General features: G+C 43.7%; 1 protein-coding gene across 3 annotated transcripts in view; it reads right to left on the bottom strand.

The window, feature by feature from the left end:
- CDK14 (cyclin dependent kinase 14) overlaps positions 1-21,265 on the bottom strand; it is a 505,408-nt gene that overhangs the window by 402,754 nt on the left and 81,389 nt on the right. The window contains exon 1 of one of the 3 annotated variants that reach the window (XM_083189417.1): positions 17,991-18,373. The exons of the other annotated variants lie outside the window; for them this stretch is intronic. The gene's annotated coding sequence lies outside the window, so the exon portion shown is untranslated. Of the gene's footprint in view, positions 1-17,990; positions 18,374-21,265 lie in introns of those variants that run through there. 3 annotated transcript variants of the gene reach the window in all.

Below are 21,265 nucleotides of genomic sequence, written 5' to 3'. Positions count from 1 at the left end.
CTGCATTACTAAATGTATTCAGCACCAAGCACAGAAAGTGAACAAAATTAGAATATGGTAATAAAGTGCATGTACTAACTCTTATGTAATAATTATTTTTGACAGCACAAATTTGACATATTAAGCTTTTCTCCTAGCACTGATTAGCTTAGAGGCGACTCAGGTGGCCAGTGGTCCTGCAGCTGGAGTGGGGGCTACAGGCGTCCCTAAATATTCCTATGGCGGCAGCCAATTTTGATGCTTCACCACAGGTAGAAAGTCCTGTCATTTTGTATGCAATTTTGGGTCTTATTCGCATCCACATACATATTTTTTTATAGGGGGCCATTGTCTTGTGCGCCCCCTGGCTGGATGTCTGTATGAATGGTTGACTTTCTGAGCAATTCAATTGTTTCCCATTTGGGCATCAATTAGTACTGATGTGGGACGTGTGAGAGTCTCACCCACACATGCGTCCCTGTCAGCAAGGCGGGGAGCGGATTCCCTGTCCGTCTCTGGTTCAGGGAGATGGGCAGGGTGAGTGGGGGGTGTGGGCAGCTAAGGGGGAGGACAGGGGAGCAGCGGTGAGCCGCCTTCTGCTGGCTGGTGAAAGTCAATAGAATCCAATGTGAGCTGCTCCATCTGTTAATCGAATAGAAAAATTGGTACTTATGTATTATCTGGGCGCCCGATTTTTTCATCGCATGCCACTACTTAAGGCATGCGATGCGATTTTTCATTGTAAAGACCAGATTTTTAATTATATAGTCAACCATGGGTGATTTCATACCCCCACTATCCAACTACGCATGGAGTTGACTTTATATAGTGTGGCGAGCGCAGCGAGCCCGAAGAGTGGCGAGTGCAGCGAGCCCCGCGAGGGGACGCGGATTACTTTTACATGTATTGCCACGCTTCGGGCTCGGTGGCTCGCCACACTATATAAAATCAACTCCATGCCTAGTTGGATAGTGGGAGTATGAAATCACCCATGGGTGACTATACAATTAAAAATCGTGTCTTTACAATGAAAAATCGCATCGCATGAATTGTACGCACTATATTGCATGCGATGCGATGCAAAAATTGTGAGCCCAGATATTACATAAGTACCGAAAAATTGTCTTGGCAGCCAGGACTACATAGTGGAAATCTAATAGTAGATAGTGCAAATCTAATGTGTTCACTGCAGCATTCAATTCATTGTCCATCTCTGCCTGAAGCCAGTCTAATTGTAATTCTAATAGAAAATCGAATGCACATCGAATGGAAAATCGAATGCACATCGAATGGAAAATCAGAGCAGGTCGAATAGTCCATATCTAATAGAAATTAAATAGAAAACAGAATTGAACCGTGAGTACGCACTGGCGATCCCTGTTCCCATACACAAACCAGATCAGCCTATATACAGTATCTGCTGTATAGATATATTGGCCATCGGCTGTGCTGTAGGGCCGACGTGATACAGGTATGTTTAGGACCAACCGACATATAATATCACGTCCTGGTTATGTTTCCAGTATAAAGCTTTCAAAAGTATTACAAGCGTTTTGTTTTTTAAAATTTTTGAAAAAGTAATCCTTGTTACATTTACAGAGAGGTATAAACACAAGGCAAAAGCCAATTCACTGATACACACATTTGTAACTTGTGAACAAAGAAGTATTTCGGAGATTACACAGATTTCTGTAACATTTCATATAATTAATAAGCAAGAGATAGAACCATTGTAAAAAAAAAACCATTGAGTAACACGTTATAAAAACTGAACAGAGGACATTTTTCATTGTTAATCCTGGAAATTAAAAGACATGCCCACAGTAATGGATTACTGAGATCAGACAACAGCTAGCAAAACGCAAACAAGTTACAGTATCTAGAGAAATGGAAAATCAATAGTGAGCGTGTCCTTTCTGTTTGAACATGCCGGAGAAAGCAATCGGTACTATTTTTATTCTCCAATAGCAATCTAAGCACACTGAGACATGCTTCATGTACTGCACCCCTATTTATTCATGTACCCCTATTTATTCAACTCACTATAACCGGATTAAACAACAACAAAAAAACATAATTTCCCTGTTTTTTGTGCACACTCATTTTACCAGGGAGTGCAAGCTTCATTCAGATGGGACCTTATATTTATCAAATGGAACGCCAAATATAGCACAGTGGCTCAGTGGTGAGCATTGACACCTTGCAATGCTGTGGCCTTGGATTAATTTCTTACCAGGGTGTATCTATACTAACCGAATTTTGTCATATCCTCTACATGAGAAGCCTGGAGAGGCCTGGGGTGGCCAGGGATGGGGACAGGGGTGGACTATTTGGGTCAATTACGTCCTGCCTCTCATTACAGATACAGACACAATGGCCTTGCATATCCTCACAGGTGCTCAATTCCGGTATTACGAATCACGATGTGGAAAGGCCACTCACTCTTCCAGGAGCCTGGGTGAGTATGTAAGTGAGAGTAGCAAATACATGTTGGAAAGTTAAAATACAGGTGCACGATGCAAACATTACTAATCAGAACTGTAGTAAGTATTGCAATAAGTCTTACAATTAAATAGAAGATTAAAACATCTACTTAATCATACTTTCTAAGTTTTGGTGGTGGGTTTCGGTACTCCTGGGCAAGGCCCCATCGCATGCTCCTCAAATAAGGGGTGTGGCCTAAGAAAAATTGGGCGTGGCTACGTGTGAAGCTATCTCACAAGCTTGGTGGGGAGGGATCTGAAGGATGCCTCTCCGAAAACATTTGGGTTACTGTGGCCCTCCAGCTGTTGTAAAACTAAAAAAAAAAAAAAAGTCCCATCATGCCTTGCCTTTTTTTTTGCTATTAGGGAATGCTAAATATATGGCTAGGCCTGCTGGTATGTGTAGTTTCATAACATCACAGTTTGGCCATGCATGGTGTAGACCAGGCATGTCCAAACTGTGGCCCTCCAGCTGTTGTGAAACTACACATCCCAGCATGCCTTGCCATAGTTTAATCATTCCCTAATAGCAAAACTGTGGCAAGGCATGATGGGACTTATAGTTATACAACCGCTGGAGGGCCATAGTTTGGACATGCCTGGTGTAGACTATAGCCTATAATGGCAATGAAGACAGAGCATATTATTGAGGTATCACTGCAGTCCCCACATTCACAGACGCTATAGGGACTGCTACGGAGAGGAAAATATCAGTTCTGACGCCACTTCTTACAGAAAACACCAACAATATTCAAAATGTTGTCAACTCCCTGAAAACTTTTGTAGGATTTACTGACATTTTTACATTTTGTTCAATAATTATTGTGCCAATTTGAGGGAAAATCTTTAAAGATAGGGAGGAGCCATAAATTACCAACCAATCAGCTCCTAACTATAATTTCTCAAACACAGCCTGTTTAACGGCAGTTGGAAGCTGATTGGTACTTTATCCCGCCCAAAGTGATCTAAGATGGTTAATAAAAACAATCAGCAACGAAGAGTCGAAAGATTAACGGTGTAAGAGAACAGGTTACAATAACGGAAGTGGATGAGCCAAGTGGTGCAAAGAACCAAGCGCAGGAACAAGATACCCTTAAAGACCGGTGTGCCATTTAGGTGATGCATGCATTAAACAAAACCATAACACAACAGAGATGCATTTGTGGCACAGTTGCAACGCAATGAAGTTATTACGGACGCATTACATCCTTCTCATTACTTAAGTGCAACTATAAAAACTTTAATCTTCCCACTTTGAAAGTCAAGAGTATAAAACATCTCTACACGACAGAAAGCATTTTATAAAGTAATACTGCAGAAGCGCAGCCAAGACTAAATGCACTTAATCTAATACACTGCACATATTGAATTATTTCATTTCTGCAGAGTGCCTGGTCTGAGAGCATTACACAGAATAATGTCCCGGGCAGCCAGGCTGAGGGCTCTGTTATCTGGAAGATATAATGCCATTTGGACCAAGCCCAGAGAAGTAGGAGGTACTCTTTACTTAGAAGGGCGCCCACGATTTTGATCGTGGGCATCGTTAGTAAAAAATCTCGGGCATCTCGGGGATTGAATGCACTAAAAAATCGGGTGCGATCAACCGACGAGATGCCCGAGATTTCCCATAGGGAACAATGTTAAATGTCTCAATTGACCCAATTTTCCTGTTCAATGCCTCAATTGACCCGATTTTTCCATAGGAAACAATGTTAAATGGGCCACAGAGGCCAAATAGGCACCCTGAAGTGAATAATGGCCACCCGAATTGTTAACGCCACCCCACGATCAACGTCAACCCGATGCGTGGCGAGCGCAGCGAGCCCGCGAGGGGCGGCGGTACGCGTCCTACGACCTTTTCATACCCCCACTATCCACGTCGGCGTGGAGTTGAGAATAGAAAGTGTGGCGAGCGCAGCGAGCCACCGAGCCCGAAGCGTGGCGAGCGCAGCGAGCCCCGCGAGGGTACGCGGACAGCTGTGAAGCCCGCGAGGGGACGCGGATACCTGTGAAGGTATCCACGTCCCCTCGCGGGGCTCGCTGCGCTCGCCACGCTTCGGGCTCGGTGGCTCGCTGCGCTCGCCACACTTTCTATTCTCAACTCCACGCCGACGTGGATAGTGGGGGTATGAAAAGGTCGTAGGACGCGTACCGCCGCCCCTCGCGGCCTCGCTGCGCTCGCCACGCTTCGGGTTGACGTTGATCGTGGGGTGGCGTTAACAATTCGGGTGGCCATTATTCACTTCAGGGTGCCTATTTGGCCTCTGTGGCCCATTTAACATTGTTTCCTATGGAAAAATTAGGTCAATTGAGGCATTGAACAGGAAAATCGGGTCAATTGAGACATTTAACATTGTTCCCTATGGGAAATCTCGGGCATCTCGTCTGTCGCATCGCACCTGATTTTTTAGTGCATTCAATCCCCGAGATGCCCGAGATGGGCGCCCTTCTAAGTAAAGAGTACCAAGTAGGAATTGCAGGCTATACTGGGGACGGACATAGGAGGAATGCTAAATCTGTATGCTCCGACAGAGCAAGAGCCTAACCAAGAGCTGCATGTATACACCAGTAACAAATAGGAAACCAGAACAGAAAAGATACTGGTTCTCTACTTTTACATTGTTTTTTTGTTGGCTTGCATATACCTCATAAAATGTTGTAATATTTATACTGTAGCCTGTATACTTATTGGTCATGTTCCTACTACGTGTATGGTTAACCCTTAGTGGTATATTCAATGCTAAATGGCGAGCTATGATGACAAGCAGTGCCGATAGCTAGCGGGTTAGTATTCAGCTGATTTCCCCCACCCACCCCCCACCACCACCTTCACTCGCAGTTTCCACCTCTCTGGTTCTTTTCATCAAGTGCAAAAGGTGAGTGCCATCCGTCAAAACGGCGAGGCTCGCTGCATTTGTGGCCGGCGAGGGGGTTAAATGGTGAGGATGGTTTGTTTTCCATGATCCTCGCTGAAAACAAACCATCCTCGCTGAATAAACCCCTCACCGGCGGCATTGAACACCGCCCTGTGAGTGCCAACATCTCTGTGAGAGATATGCAAAATATCCATTAAAAATGCCAGCGTCACTCACATTTGTTATATAAAATTAAAATAAAAAATGTGGCATTCAAAAAAGGAGATATTTCCTATATATAAGGTCTATTACAGGCAACTTTCACACCGACCTTGACAAATTCACTTGGCACTCGAAGGGTTAAGTAAGACACAACCGCCCATTCACCCCATACACACTAGATGATTTTTTTCAAAGAGATTTCTCATTATAGGGGCTTCTGAGCGATAACGTTAAAAAAAAAAAAAAGCTTAGTGTTTATGCTCAATATCACTAACGATGCGTGCTGCCATCACAATGACCTTCACACTCCTGTCATCGCTTGTGCTGAATCCTCCATGTCAACTATATCGTCATGTTAGCCGCAGGGGGGCAGGGGACGTCACTAAAGATTATTGTCCATTATCATTAACATTCTTGGCGGTTGAGCCTTATTGTCTAGTGTGTATGGGGCCTAAATGATTACAGAAACACAATGTAACTAGATGTATCAAATGTTGGAGAGTTATAAAGTGGAAAGTGATAAATTACCAACCAATCAGCTCCTAACTGCAATGTTATAGGCTGTGTTAAATATGACAGGAGCTGATTGCTTTGCATTGTATCTCTCTTCAACGTCTGATGCATCACCCCAAAATACAGAAGGGACAAGACGAAGATAATGAAGTATGAATGGACTAAAATATGGACATAACAGTGCCCTGGGTTTATATGGCTGGGCCATTTTCTTGGCATAGGGATCAGTAACTTTCAGTTCAAAATAACTATTTTACGTATTCATTGTAAATATACTGACAGCAACAAGGTTTAATGGGCAGGATTGTACGTTCTATCATTGTGGAATAAATGTAGAACTCTGTCCCCACTTTATTTGATATGGGGCATTAATGATTATAGAATACATCAGGTCAACTGTATGGGGGACACTACCGGTACTATCATGAATTACTGTATCTAGATTATTCAATTAGGTAAGCATCATATATTAATAATCGTATTGGTTTAAATTTACAACGACAGCGTTTATTGTACTGCAAGTTCTAAAGCCAATGGTTAAAGAGGACACATTAATAAATAATGACAATGTAGCCAAGTATAGGTATAGAGATGGATCCTGCTACAACCTGGAACTTATGAGGAAGGGAACAGTTGTAGTTCCCAGAACACATTTGGCACTATCCTCATTAACGGTCTGCTGCCTGTTATCCATTGTTTGTTCCCTGCCAGGGAGAGTCAGTCACTGCTACAATGGCGCAAGGTCAGGTGGGCACACCCAAGGTCAGGTTGGCACTTCCTGTCCTCCTAATATATGTAAGGTGGAAAGATTTACCCGGGAGGAATTGGATCTCTACTCACAATGGCATATGTACTGGTGATTTACTTGCTGTATACAAAATAATTGCGGAATCAATGTCATTTAACCTAATTATAGGTATTATATGATAGATGGTTAGAGAGATTTTTGTTGGTTACTGGGTGGGTCAGGTAGCCAATTGGGGTGGACAAAGGGGCTAATTTAGGAATCAGGCCCTCCCTAGGCACAACATTAATATTGACATATATGGTATGGGCGCACTTTCTTTTCTATACAATGCTACAGACATACAAATCAATAAATCAGTATTAACATGCTACCTGTAAAAATGATAATTAATTATAAACAGAGGGTGTACCGTATTTTAATTTGATTGAACTTTTGATCTATGTAATTGAAAGAATTGATTAGTTCCCCTTTCATTTCGATAACTGCTACTACACATGGATACATGGAGGCCCTCTGGCCCATTAGTATGCTGTGCGCTGCAATTATTAATTACACAAACAGCTAAAAGACAATTTATCAAAGTGTCAGGGACATCAGGTTAAGACACAAAACAGCATCAGATATTTTTTCTCTCCTAGGAAAGAGAAATCTAGCAGAGAGAACTTTAGTACTATTACACCTGTTTTATCTCCGCTCGGAATAAATATGCCCAACATGAAGAATGATGGAGGACAAAAATGAAGGCACTTGGGTCAGCTGCAGCCTAACCCCTGAACTGTCCTCTGTGTCAGGGGTTTCATCTTGATTCCAGGACAGTTTGTGCTGCCCAACCCCAACGGTACAAGCCCCGGGCCAGAATAACAATGGACATGCATAGGGACGGGGAACCTTCGGCCGTCCAGCTGTTGTTGAGCTACACATCCCAGCATGCCCTGCAACAGTTTTAGCATGGCCAATAGCAAAACTGTAGCAGGGCATGCTGGGATGTGTTGTTCAAAAGGCTCCCCATGCCTGGCATAGAGGTAAGGCTCTAAAAATTCTAATAAAAAAGGCCCATCATTAGGACAGTATAATGACGATCAGCTGCCTAGCTGGTCACACAGCCACCCACACACAATAAAAAACATTAAACATTAAAATTACATATTTTTCTTTACAATTTTATGCAAATAATCAAATTTTTATGCATTTAAGGAAACAGTGAGGCAGGTACTGTAAGGGGCTGGTAAACCGGTCTTCCAGCTGGTGCACAGGTGCAGTCATTACTACCTGACACATTTCCCTGACCCCCTAGTTGGTGCACAGGTGCAGTCGTTACTAGCGGTCACATATTTAAACATGCTGCATTCATTCCTAATCGACACATTCTACAGATCCACAGGTGGCCTGAAAAATATGGGCTGTGGGTAGATCTCAGTAGGAAAGTCCCATATTATTGTGACGGTCACATCGTTCTGCATCGCTGCACCCATGTACCGCCACTCTTCAGCTTTCAGACATGCTCTGCCACTCCCGGGTGCACAGCCTGCCCGACCATGTGAGTAAAATGTGGGGAGCGGGGTGTTTTTTTTATTTTATTTATTAGGGAGGCCAAACCTGTGATCCCGGGAATCCCAAGATTGAGCATTTTCCAATCCCGAATCCCAGGATTGAAAACATGGCCTGGGATTGGCATTCCTAGTACCAATTCAATGTTGGAGAAGACTGTGGTGAACTAGAACTTAAGGTGGACTGCCCTTCAAAGGCCATATTTTGTAAAGACAGAGTACCCACCCTTAAATCTAACGGAACCTTAATACCTACCTCAAAATGTTATCAAACCAGACCAATGAAACTAGAAATTTACCTATATTTGGTACCACTGACCGCCTATAAAATGAATTAGATTGCCACACTCACATTCAGCTCCTGTTACGGTTAGGATGTTTGTAATCTCAAATAAAAGTCGCTGCCCTACATATATGTTTCCATTTCTTCTTTATCACAGCTCAGATGTATCTTTAGCTAGGCCAGACACACATTGTGTTGCTGTAGAGCAGATTAAGGTGTATTTTAAGCATTATTAATTGACCTGATGGTTCACACAAGATACAACGCTAATGTTTGCTGTTATCACGTAAATAGCAACAATTCACATGCATTAGCTGCAGAACCTAACAGGCTCGACAAATGAGGCATTATTCTGATATTACATATATATAAGTACTGGAACATCTGTGGCATTCCAGTGACGCTAATAACAGTTGGTTAATAATTGCCAGTAATAGAGAACTTCTGTACAGCTCTACTCAGTGATTTCCTGACATGTGAGTGAGTCTAGGAGGCTGGTTTTGTCATAAGAATTAATGGTGTGATGGATGACGGCTATTAAAAATATAGTTCAAATAGAAAATAAGAATAAATAGTGAATATATATTTATATTTAATTTCGGTACTCTTTACTTAGAAGGGCGCCCGTCGTGGGGATCGCGGGCATCGCGACCAGTACATTAACGGCCGCGACGCGACCGACGCGATGCCCGCGATTTCCCATAGGGTTCAATGTAAAAAAAAATTTCGATCGCGATTTTGCCTTCAATGGACGCGATTTGGCCATAGGAAACAATGTTAAATGGGCCACAGAGGCCAAATAGACACCCTTACCACTTAAATGTCCCCCACAATTTGTAACGCCACCCCACGATCCACGCGAACCCGAAGCGTGGCGAGCGCAGCGAGCCCGCGAGGGGCGGCGTTACGCGTCCTCCGACCTTTTTATACCCCCACTATCCACGTCAGCGTGGAGTTGAGAATAAATTAGTGTGGCGAGCGCAGCGAGCCACCGAGCCCGAAGCGTGGCGAGCGCAGCGAGCCCCGCGAGGGGACGCGGATACCTGTGAAGCCCGCGTAGGGCCGCGTTTATCTGGGAAGGTATCCGCGTCCGCTCGCCACGCTTCGGGCTCGGTGGCTCGCTGCGCTCGCCACACTAATTTATTCTCAACTCCACGCCGACGTGGATAGTGGGGGTATGAAAAGGTCGGAGGACGCGTACCGCTTTCCCTCGCGGGCTCGCTGCGCTCGCCACGCTTCGGGTTCGCGTGGATCGTGGGGTGGCGTTACAAATTGTGGGGGACATTTAAGTGGTAAGGGTGTCTATTTGGCCTCTGTGGCCCATTTAACATTGTTTCCTATGGCCAAATCGCGTCCATTGAAGCATTGAAGGCAAAATCGCAATAAAAAAAAAATTTAACATTGAACCCTATGGGAAATCGCGGGCATCGCGTCGGTCGCGTCGCGGCCGTTAATGTACTGGCCGCGATGCCCCCGATTTTTTTTTAACCGCAACAACCGCGATCTACATCGCTGGCGCCCTTCTAAGTAAAGAGTACCTTAATTTCCCCTAATTTTTTTAACGCATCACAAGCAAATAGCCTATAGATGTGTCCTCACGCATATAGCCTCAATAGGAGATGCGAATGCAAAATACAATGGACCTTGGCTTGACGCAAGTCAAGGTGCACAGGATCTTGCACACTGAGAAGGAATGCTTGGCCAACTGCAGCAATAGTGTATGACGACACATCTGTGCAACATATATTTCCCATGGCTGGGAACCACTGACCTACATAGGGAAAAAGCTGAACAAAAGGTCTGAAATTCATCATCAAAGAATCAGCAGACTATTTGCACCTAGCAATTCCCTAGTGGGATAAATGGGCCAGACAGACCACCGCCGTTCCCAAAGTAGCTACCTTCATTACATTTTAGCACTTTTATGGTATGTCCTTAAAATCAAAAAGTCACAATCCTAACCGCCTTAGGCTGCGGGAGGGGGCAGTTAGCCTTAGGATGGGGGCACACAGCTTGGCCGGAAGTAGACTGTGTGGGGTCACACTCAGCGTTGTGGCCGGATCTGCAGAACAGGATCCAGCCACTGCAAACCGGATTGGAACACATACAATGAAAATGTATGTGTTCACCTTAAAATCCGGTAATCCCGCCATCCTGTCCAATTGCAGTATGCGGCAGTTGGACACGTTGGCTGTGGCGCCAGCGCGTATGTGTGGGCGGCAGCATAAGAGCCTTTTTGCAGGCTCCTTCTGGCCAAGCAGGTCCCACTTGTGTGGTCCCAGCTTTAAGCTGTGGGAAAATTAGGTTAGAGTTAGCCAGAGATCCAGCTGCCAGCATTATGGCTAGTGGGATTATGACAGTCGGGATTCCATACCCAATTACCTAAAAATTGGTCTTCTTGCCACCTAGGATGGGTAGTTATTTTCTTTCTCCAAAATGATTGTGTATGAGATGCTAACAAACTTTGAGCAACCATTTTATTAAATACCCAGTTAGTTATGGTTAGTTAATAACATTAACTATTTAATTTATTTTTTTCAATTAATTAAACTAAGGGAAACAATTACATTATTAATCGTACTCATCAGTCCTCCAGATGGGAAGGATAGATAGACTGTAATAAGAAGCATCAGGCCTGGCTTGTTGCCACCTGTCATCACGTCTCTGCCCTCTTGGCATTCACCGATGTGAGAAAGACATGAGGACCAGCTCACCTTACAGGCATTTCGGCACATTGAAAAGGTCATGTTGAACAGTCAGATGAAGTGTAGTAATGTAAATGGTTTCCTGCCTGGTTGTAACTTCTACTTACTGACTAAGGTGGAGATCTGTGAAACCTCTAATGGGGCCTACACATGGGGTGACTGTGCTGAGCGATCTGAGTGATGCTAGATCGCTCAGCAACATCGTTCCCCACACAGCGCTGCCAGCGATGTGTGCTGAGCGATCTGTCAGGGGTGATCTGACTAGATTTATCCTACATGCAGAATTAACTGGCCGGCAATAGCGCCACACATCATTATCGATAGGGCCCCTAAACACGCAGCGATGTATGGTCACTTTCTAAGTGATCTAGTCAGATCGCTTAGAAAATGGGCTAACATCACCCTGTGTGTAGAGGCCCCATAAGAGATCAGGTGGCAATATCGCCTGCAGCGGGATGCGGTCATTTGGTCTACAGCATGATGGTCGACAGTCATTAGGTCGACACCATTAGGGCAACATGGGAAAAGGTCGGCATGGTTCTAGGTCGACATAGGAAAAGGTCGACATGGTTCTAGGTCAAAAGGTCATTACTTTGATAGGTCGTTAGTTCGACAGGTCATTCGTTCGACAATGTCTAGGTCGACAGTCAAAAGGTCGACATGGGATTTTTCACTGTTTTCTGAGCTGACATGTGCCGACAGGCGGTATTTCATGCCCTACCATCCACAAGGACGTGGGAGAATAAAATAGTGTGCCAAGCGCCATGCCCAACGCAACGCAAGAGCAGCGAGCGATGCGGTGCACTTGAAACTGTGTCCATGTCAACTGTGTTGACATTCAGGTAAAAAAAAAGTGAAAACCCCATGTTGACCTTTTGACTGTCGACATAGACATTGTCGAACTAATGACCTGTCGACCTAGAACCATGTCGACCTAGAACCATGTCGACCTAGAACCATGTCGACCTACACCCATGTCGACCTAATGACTGTCAACCATCATGCTGTAGACCAAATGATACCAACCCCCTGCAGCAACCAATACAATGCTGGCTTTCATTTTACAGAATGTACATTCTATCAAATGAAAGCAATAAACAAGGCATTTCGGCCCGTGATCTATGAAACACAAAAAAAAGCAGAGAGAATAATAAATAAATAAATACAATGGTATGTATTCAATGCTCCTATGTCGCCGTAAAAAACGGTGAGTCTGCATGTTTTTTGGAGAGTGGTGAACTTTTCTCTCCTATTTTGGGCTTCACTGTATTCAGCTCTGTTGCTTCTCCAAAAATATTTTGCGAAGCTAACTCAGTTCACCCTTCACTTCTCACCATTTCTGTTCAATGGGGATTTTAGTGTCTCTCACCAAAAGTGTATTCAATGCACAAATTGCGAGTCCTGCTGGTTTCTCTTTTTACAGCAGTTCACCATTTTTCCCTCGGCATCTTTTTTAGGTGAACTGTAGGACTATCTTTGTTAAAGTTGTTATTTTTTTTGTTTTTTATGGCTTATAAATTAAAAAAAATGTACTCTAATGTATTTATTGCAAGTGCCATAATGCTGTACTTATATATTAATTTATTTGGAATTTAATAAGTTATTTTAATGGTATCCAATAAGAAATCAGCAATGCTCCTAGTAATCAGTAATCAGTAATGCTCCTAGTTAAACCAAGGCAGGGAAGCTCAGGGAGACCCCCCCTAACATAAAACCACAATTTAGGGATGTATTAAAAAAAAAAAAAACTAAACCAAAGCCCCCAAAAGGCATTTAAAAACACTAACAATTACAAAATAAATAAAATAAAAACCCAGGGCATTGAAACCACAGCCAAAGCACAACACAATAATAAGAATAAATGAGGACAAAATACACAGCACCAGTCTGCAGCCACAAACCCAATTAAAATTGTCACACAGCCATGTGTTGTAATAAAAACACTGCACAAAACACTAACCTTAAACCTGTTCAGAAGCCAAGATCCACAGATCCCCCGAACACACTGCTCAAGTCTGCACACCTCACGTGGAGAGCAGGAGAAAGTGAAACCTGATCTCTCCTGCTGTTACAGCTCACCCTTTTCCCCTCGCATAATTATGCAGAGTTCGCAAAAAGGGATGGTGAGCTGCAGAAGCGTTGAATAAGGAGACAGACAGAAAGGAGGAGATGATTAAAAGTGGTGAGTGCTTCAGCGAGGTCACAGTGACATGCACCAGCGAACAGTGAGCCTGACTCGCAAAAAGCATTGAATACATGCCTATGAGTAAATGTTTAAAACCAAAGCTGACAGGTAAGAGGAACAAGGCAGCGCACATCAGAGGTAAGAATTCAGCTCATCTAACACATGAAGTGTCAGTCTGATGTCAGCTATCATTTATTTTTAAAATAGCAATTTCAGTTCTTTAGGCTCAGGAAGGACCAGTAAACAGAACACAATATCTCTGGAAATGATTAATGAATGCACCCAAGACACACTATGCTTTGATAAACACTGTAGAACACTACAATATAATATCACAGCCATGTTACAGTAGAATAAAGGGACATATTACAAGAAAATATTACGCATTCCCACGGTCTTCTTCTAATACTTGAAGTGTGACTGATGCATCATCTACTATACTAAGCAGTGACCATTGATGCCTATGGAACAGCATATACAGAATATGGGAAATATGGAAACAAACCACCAGAGTAAAAGAAATGCCCCATTGGACAGCACCAGTAACTTCCTCTTAAAACATTAAATAAGGACCCAATTAACGGTTTGCACAGTTTCCGCAGTTTATGTATAGACTTCACTTCCCAATGCAGTCTCCCATGGTGCCTATGGGCTTTATTCAATTCCGGTCGTTATTATCGGCAGAGGAAATAGTGTAAGTCGCCTATTCAATGCTGCCGTTACCGAAAGCATTAAAAGCAGATTCAGACAAAAACAGACTTTAAAACAAATCTGTTTTGTCGGAAACGGACGCGGATTTCCGACACTTGACTGTTGGTATTTTGAATACCGACTTTCGGGTTCCGGACGGAAGGAACGAAAAACTGCCTAGATTCCGATGGTTGGTACATCCCGTTAGTCGGAGTCCAGAATTGAATACCTTAAGAATCTGTATGGCTGAGAAAAGTTAAAATACCACTTTGCGGGGTGCCATCCCTGCGCTAATGACTGTATTTCGCAACTTAGTCAAAATCGGACGATGAAACTGCTTTGCTAATTAAATTTGATATACAAAACTTGTAGATCTGTGCATGACGGAGTCTGGATTCATATACCAAGTCCCGCGATGCAGGAGCCCTGGATTTTTTACACACCCAGAACTGGTGTCCTGTGTATACAGATTCAGATGGAATACATTTACGTAACTTGAAGTCCGACCGCGACATCACGATGCTGAGGATCATGACAGGCACTCTACCCTGTGAGTACCCTAATCCTCTTCAACTACTCAATAGGGTGTGAACCTCAAGAAAATGACTACCACAAATGTCAAAACACACACACACTCAGTATTCTGTAGTATGCCATCGTGGACAACTCCGATTCCAGTTTAATCAGCATGTGAATCACTATAAGCCATGTTGAGATGATCTCAGATATTGAAATACTGTACAAGGACCATACAGTATGTAGAGTTGGATGGAAATTGAGCGTGAATGGAAAAATTAAGTGTACCAACTTCTGTATCAGTCAGTTTACGAATATAGCGTTGCACTCATCCCCCAATGCATGTTTTTTTGCTAGTTATCAGCGTCCATTAGTATGTACCAGCATTATTGGAAGTGCAAAACATGCATCTGAACACACGCATATTTATACTTATGTACAACCTTGCATGGACTCAAGCTTGTTCACCAAGCCCCCACTGAACTGTGCTTACATGAGAACGCCTTACTAACCAACTGTCCATTTAAGTCTCTTCAGTTGTCAAAGAAGACGCAAGTGAAATGCGTAGTGATGTATTTGTATGTTGGTGTTAGAGCTCTGCTCCGGAGCAGCAAACACATATACTTTGGAATACAGGGATGAAAGTGGTCTGCCATGTTTACACTGTACTCCTCCTATTGGGCACTAGAGTTACTGACAAATGAACCTACATCTGAGAAGGGATGGACAAAAATGGCGTTGATTTCTTTGATCATTGTTTATTACTCAGATGAGGAAGTTTCAAAAGATCTGCCCGGTTAAAAAAAAAAAGTAGCATATCCAACGCGTTTCACTAAGGAATAATCCAAAACTACTCAGCAATTTGAATTTATTTCTATGGGCTTATGCCCTAAGAAATTTCTGAACATTACAAAAAGAAAAAAAAATTATGTTCTGCTACCAGTGGGCCTTATCAAGGGCTGCTCATTAAAAGCAGCTGCAATTTAATCTTCAAGTGATTGGCTATGCCAGGCCATACAAGTGCATCCATAAATTGTGCTGGAGACCTTGTTAATTTAATATATATTTTAAGATCTGCTTTAAAACATATATTCAATGGCACGTAAAAAAAAAAAATGACCCGATAAAAAGGCAATAGGGCTGTCTTAAAGTGTTAGGATGACTTGTATTTGGACCGCTTGTTAAGATTAAAGACCATGTCCATCAGCCCATACGAACAAAAAGCCTCAATCTCCCTCCGAGCTGGAATCATAACATAATATTGTCGTAGATGTGGAACATCCTGTTGACACAGATAATTTCGGCCACCCTCCCCGAGGCACCCATGAGCATAATTAAATTATATCTTTGCTTATGATGAATTCTTAATTATTTGTTATAGCTCTAGGCCCCTGCCAGCACAGGCAGCTTTCTCGTTAAGCATACATTTTTTATTAATTACCTTACCAATAGAGCCATAAACTCCAACGTTTATTAACGGTAATGGATGCTTCTTTATTTGAGTTGCTCCTAATGCACTTCACTGATCAATAGACAGAAACATATACAGTATGTATCGGTTAGATACTGAAACAAAACAATTGATTTACTCCTCCTACTTACAGTATAAATAGCCAAAAAAACACAAAGAGTGCCAGGAGAAAAGAAGATCTAGAAGCGTAAAATATTATAAGGAACCAAAAAGAAAGGTAATGGTAACTATACAGTATGCAAAGAGTATAAATGATCCACTATGCCAGGTATGTCCAAACTATGGCCCTCCAGCTGTTGTAAAACTACAAGTCCCATCATGCCTTGCCACAGTTTTGCTATTAGGGAGTGATAAAACTATGGCAAGGCATGCTGGGATGGGTAGTTTCACAACAGCTGGAGGGCCACAGTTTGGACATGCCTGCACTATGCACATACTCACGGCTTAGCGCATTATCACAAATTCGACAGAAAACTAAAATCAGGAACGCATCACAAATACTTCTTACTAATAACAACTTGCATGGAAGCCCCATGACCAGTGACTAGATGAGACCGGTCTACACATCCTTGGTACATGGCTTCAAGAAGCAATGTAGATTACAGAGCTTGGTTTACAGTAAATACTAGCTGTGCAAATGCATTGGCCATCGCCTCCCAAACATTTAATTTTCAGGACCACAATAGGACCCCACATGACCGTGGTTCCAAAACGTTCTTCCATCAGAGCTCCCTAGAGCAGTGGTCCTCAAGGCAGACCAACTGTCCAGGAGTTATGGCTACCCAGACTTAGGCAGAGGTAAGGTTATTTGTACCTCAGTCGGCCTGATCTGTGAATAAGCACGGATAGCTATAACAACCTGGACTGTTGGTGGGCCTTGAGGACCGCAGTTGAGGGCCACTGCCCTAGGGCACAGGTTCTCAAACTCGGTCCTCAGGACCACACACAGCTCATGTTTTGCAGGTTTCCTCACAGAATGACAAGTGTCAATGAGTAAAAAATGCACCTGTCGGGTGATCTGGAAAACGTGAACTGTGTGGGGTCCTGCAGACAGAGTTTGAGAACCCCTGCCCTAGAGCATCAAAAATTGTTTGCAGCACCCTTAGGCTGACCCAGGGCACCCTTACAAACGTCCCGATGCACCCAGGGGTGCCACAGCACACAGTTTGGGTACCACGGCCCAATGACATGACACAACTGCAGCTGTTCTAGATGAGAAGATGCTGGTCAGACTATCCTGTAGTGTCAGCTACATGCATGCACAGTTTTATCCCTAGTACATCTGATTTCTGGCTGCTGCAACATAATTAAAAGGAAATAGAATGTGTCTGTCTCTGCATCCAGCCAGAGTTACCAGCCCCGGTCGCAGGGGTGAGAGTGGCCGGTCACGTTGACCATGTACTTCTCCCTTGAGGCGTACAGCTGACCGCTACAGGCAAATCAAACTGGGTATTACCTAAACCTAGAGAAGGGATGGGCAAAAAAAAAAAAAAGACCAGAAGATGGTTCATTTCTTTGATCGTTGTTCATTACATGTAACGACTGCGGAGGTTGTTAGGGAGCTTTCCGTGAGATTGATTCCCACGGGATGATGAGCTAAGAAATGTATCACATACACTAACACAGCTTTGAATAATTTAAAATAAAGCTTGCAGGGAGGATGCTGTGCTGTATAGCAGAGGCGTGCACAGCCTCCATGCCTTGCAAACAGTATCCATGCCGCTAGGTCTGAAGACGCAGGTAAATTCGGAACCCAATGCAAAAAAAAAAAAAAAAAATTGTAAATGGCTCACCGTTGTGCAGCTCTCCTTACTGGACGCTTCACCTGCAACTCTTCGACATGTCTCACTCTCCCCTAGCAGTGCACTCCGACTGCAGTCAGGCCATCCTCATTCAGCAAATGAATTCACAACATGTTACTGCTCTAGCAAGCTGGAATGGGAAGGATGTACTACAGACCTCAGTGAGAGAAGGAGGGGGGGGAATCACAGGCTGCAAACAGAGAATTCTCAACAGGCAGATGATTCTCTAAGGATCCCCCAGCATCACGCCTAGATGCGCGCACACAAAATGTTATGCAATTGCCTAAAACTCCCTTGCAGACTGCTCTGCCACCCCTGAAGCTCAGAGATATTAGGATTATGGTATGGGAGAGGAGAGGATGGACTTGCCTGTGGAGTATCAAGAAAAAGCAACCAGCATCTAAGCGCCTGCAGTAACACAGACGGAATTAGCCCACATAGCCTGACAATCTTGCAATGCACTTTTTTTTTAATTATGATCATTGCTGCAAATGTACTGATTGGGGAAGGGGGGGGGGGGGTGCTGATGTCATGAAGCCAGCTGTATTATCACTGGGAATGCAATCTAAATGGATAATACATTTAAGCAAGAGGACACCACACATCAGGACCTGAGCTTTCCTCCAGGGCCCAGCGGGACAGCAATTAGTGTCCTACAGAGAAATGGAGTTCGATAACGTTGTTTGGCTTTCACAGGTTCAAGTGCAAGTTGTTATGAACAGTTAGTATGGTGACGGAACCGGGGTGCAGAATTGTCACCGGGGAGGTATAGAAGCCAACGTGGGTCTCAGCTAAGCCAAGTAAATCCCATTCTATAGGCTGCACCCTTTCCCAAGCAAACATAATGTCCCCGTTACTTGGTAGGTTATTATTATTATTATTATTATAATATCAAAGTAATATTTTTGTGCAATGTTTTAATTAATTGTTCAGCAGGCGCGGTTTAATATATATATATATATATATATATATATATATATATATATACATACATATACATATACATACACGGATGGTGTAATGGTTAGCATTATTGCCTTACAGCACTGAGGTCATGGGTTCTATTCCCACAATGGCCCTTACTGGGCGGAGTTTGCATATTCTCCCTGTGCTTGCGTGGGTTTCCTCCGGGTGCTCCGGTTTCCTCCCACAATCCAAAAATATACCGGTAGGTTAATTGGCTCCCAACAAAATTAACCCTAGAATGTCTGTGTGTGTGTGTACATGTGGTAGGGAATATATATTGTAAGATCCACTGGGGCAGGGACTGATGTGAGTGTTCAAATATTCTCTGTACAGCGCTGCGGAATATGTGTGCGCTATATAACAAACTGGTAATAATAAATTATATCTATAGGCATGTCCAAACTGTGGCCCTCCAGCTGTTGTGAAACTACACATCCCAGCATGCCTTGCCATTGTTTTAGCTTTCCCTAATAGACAAACTGTGGCAAGGCATGATGGGAGTTGTGGTTTTACAACAGCTGGAGGGCCGTAAATTGGTCATACCTGTCCTAGAGCATTGTCTGCAGGTAAAACAGTCCCTTCTGCGGGTATGGGTCATTGGATAGACCCTATATAGATAGACAACTGAAGGCCGACAAGGCTTAGGTGAAGTAGAAACGCTGCGCCACCCTCAGGGCCAGATGCACTAAGCTTCAAAAGTGATAAAATGGAGAGTGATAAACAACCAACCAATCAGCTCCTGCCTGACATTTTTCAAACACAGTCTGTGACATGGCAGGTAGGAGCTGATTGGCTGGCTGTTTAGTCACTCTCCATTTTATCTCTTTTGAAGCTTAGTGCATCTGGCCTCAGTGATTGGGTGTCCATGGGCAGAGGAATTTGGTGCCCCCTCCCCTTTAAAAAAAAAAGGTGTAACAACAGCCTCTTGCTCTGGGTCAAGGCACATACACACCAGCCTATACACTTCACTGCAGAACTCTAACTATATCAGTGGTAATCCTGAACAAATGATATAAAGCGTACACACAGAACGATATTGTTAACTATATCAATTCTGTGACGTCACCTGCCCCCAGCTGCTTGACAACAAAGTCATCATTGAGCATGGAGTACAGGCAGCGTAGGGATTGGTTCATTAACGATGCATGTGAGAGCGTATTGTTAATGATATTGAGCGTACAGACTAAGGGCGGGATGTTCTAACATTCGCAGCCCTGTTTCGCCCCCCTTCGCCGGCCACCGTATTCTTAATGATCGCATATGCTCTAACACAGTGGTCTCCAACCTTTTTTGGGGCGTGAGCTACTCGCGGCAAAATAAGCCACCCGAAGAGCTACTAAAATTAAAATTTAAAAAAAAGAAATCTGCCTAATGACCAAATAATGCCCTTTACACATTATGCCACACACTGTAATGCCCCTGACACATTATGCCACATACCACAATGCCCCAGACAAAATATGCCACACACTGCAATGTCCAATATGCCACATACATACCTCCCAACACTGGAGGCAGAGGATAAGGGACATCTGCGCGTGCCAAAGGCGCGCGCCAAAAAATAGGTGTAGCCACATGCCGTGCAGCCAATGAAAGTGGGGGCATGATACACATATGCCCCCAATAGTGCAGTGCCAGATATACATACATGCCCCCAATTGTGACAGGTATGCCCCAAATAGTGCCATATACACACATGCCTCCAATATAGTGCCAGGTATGCCCCCAATAGTGCAGGTATGCCCCCAATAGTGGCAGATACACATATGCCCCAATATAGTGCCAGGTATGCCCCCAATAGTGGCAGATACACATATGCCCCAATATAGTGCCAGGTATGCCCCCAATAGTACCATGTGTGCTCCCAATAGTGTCAGATACACATATGCCTCCAATATAGTGCCAGGTATGCCCCCAAAAGTGCCAGGTATGCGCCCAATAATGCCAGGAATGCCCCCACAGTCCCAGCAATACATATGCCCCCAGTGCGAGAAACACATTGGCCCCAATGAATTTTCGAGCAGCATAACAACTCACCGTTGATAAACAGCCAGCCTATCAGCTCCTATCTGTCATGCTACAGGCTGGGTTTGAAAAATGACAGGTAGGAGCTGATTGGCTGCTTGTTTATCACTGTCCACTTTATCACGTTTTGAAGCTTGATACATTTGGCCCTTATTTAGTGTGTACAGGGCTTCAGACTCACAAGATTCAGCGATCTACAGCAGGTGCACCATTGCTTGCTAAGCAGTGCTAGGCAGGAACCATCCTGTCCCCTATACCAGGTGTTAGTAGGGCTC

Source organism: Crinia signifera, chromosome 5, assembly GCF_055691185.1.
Source record: "Crinia signifera chromosome 5, ASM5569118v1, whole genome shotgun sequence".
Lineage (NCBI taxonomy): Eukaryota > Metazoa > Chordata > Amphibia > Anura > Myobatrachidae > Crinia > Crinia signifera.
Note: the sequence above shows the minus strand (reverse complement) of the source record. Positions and strands in the feature narration are given on the sequence as shown.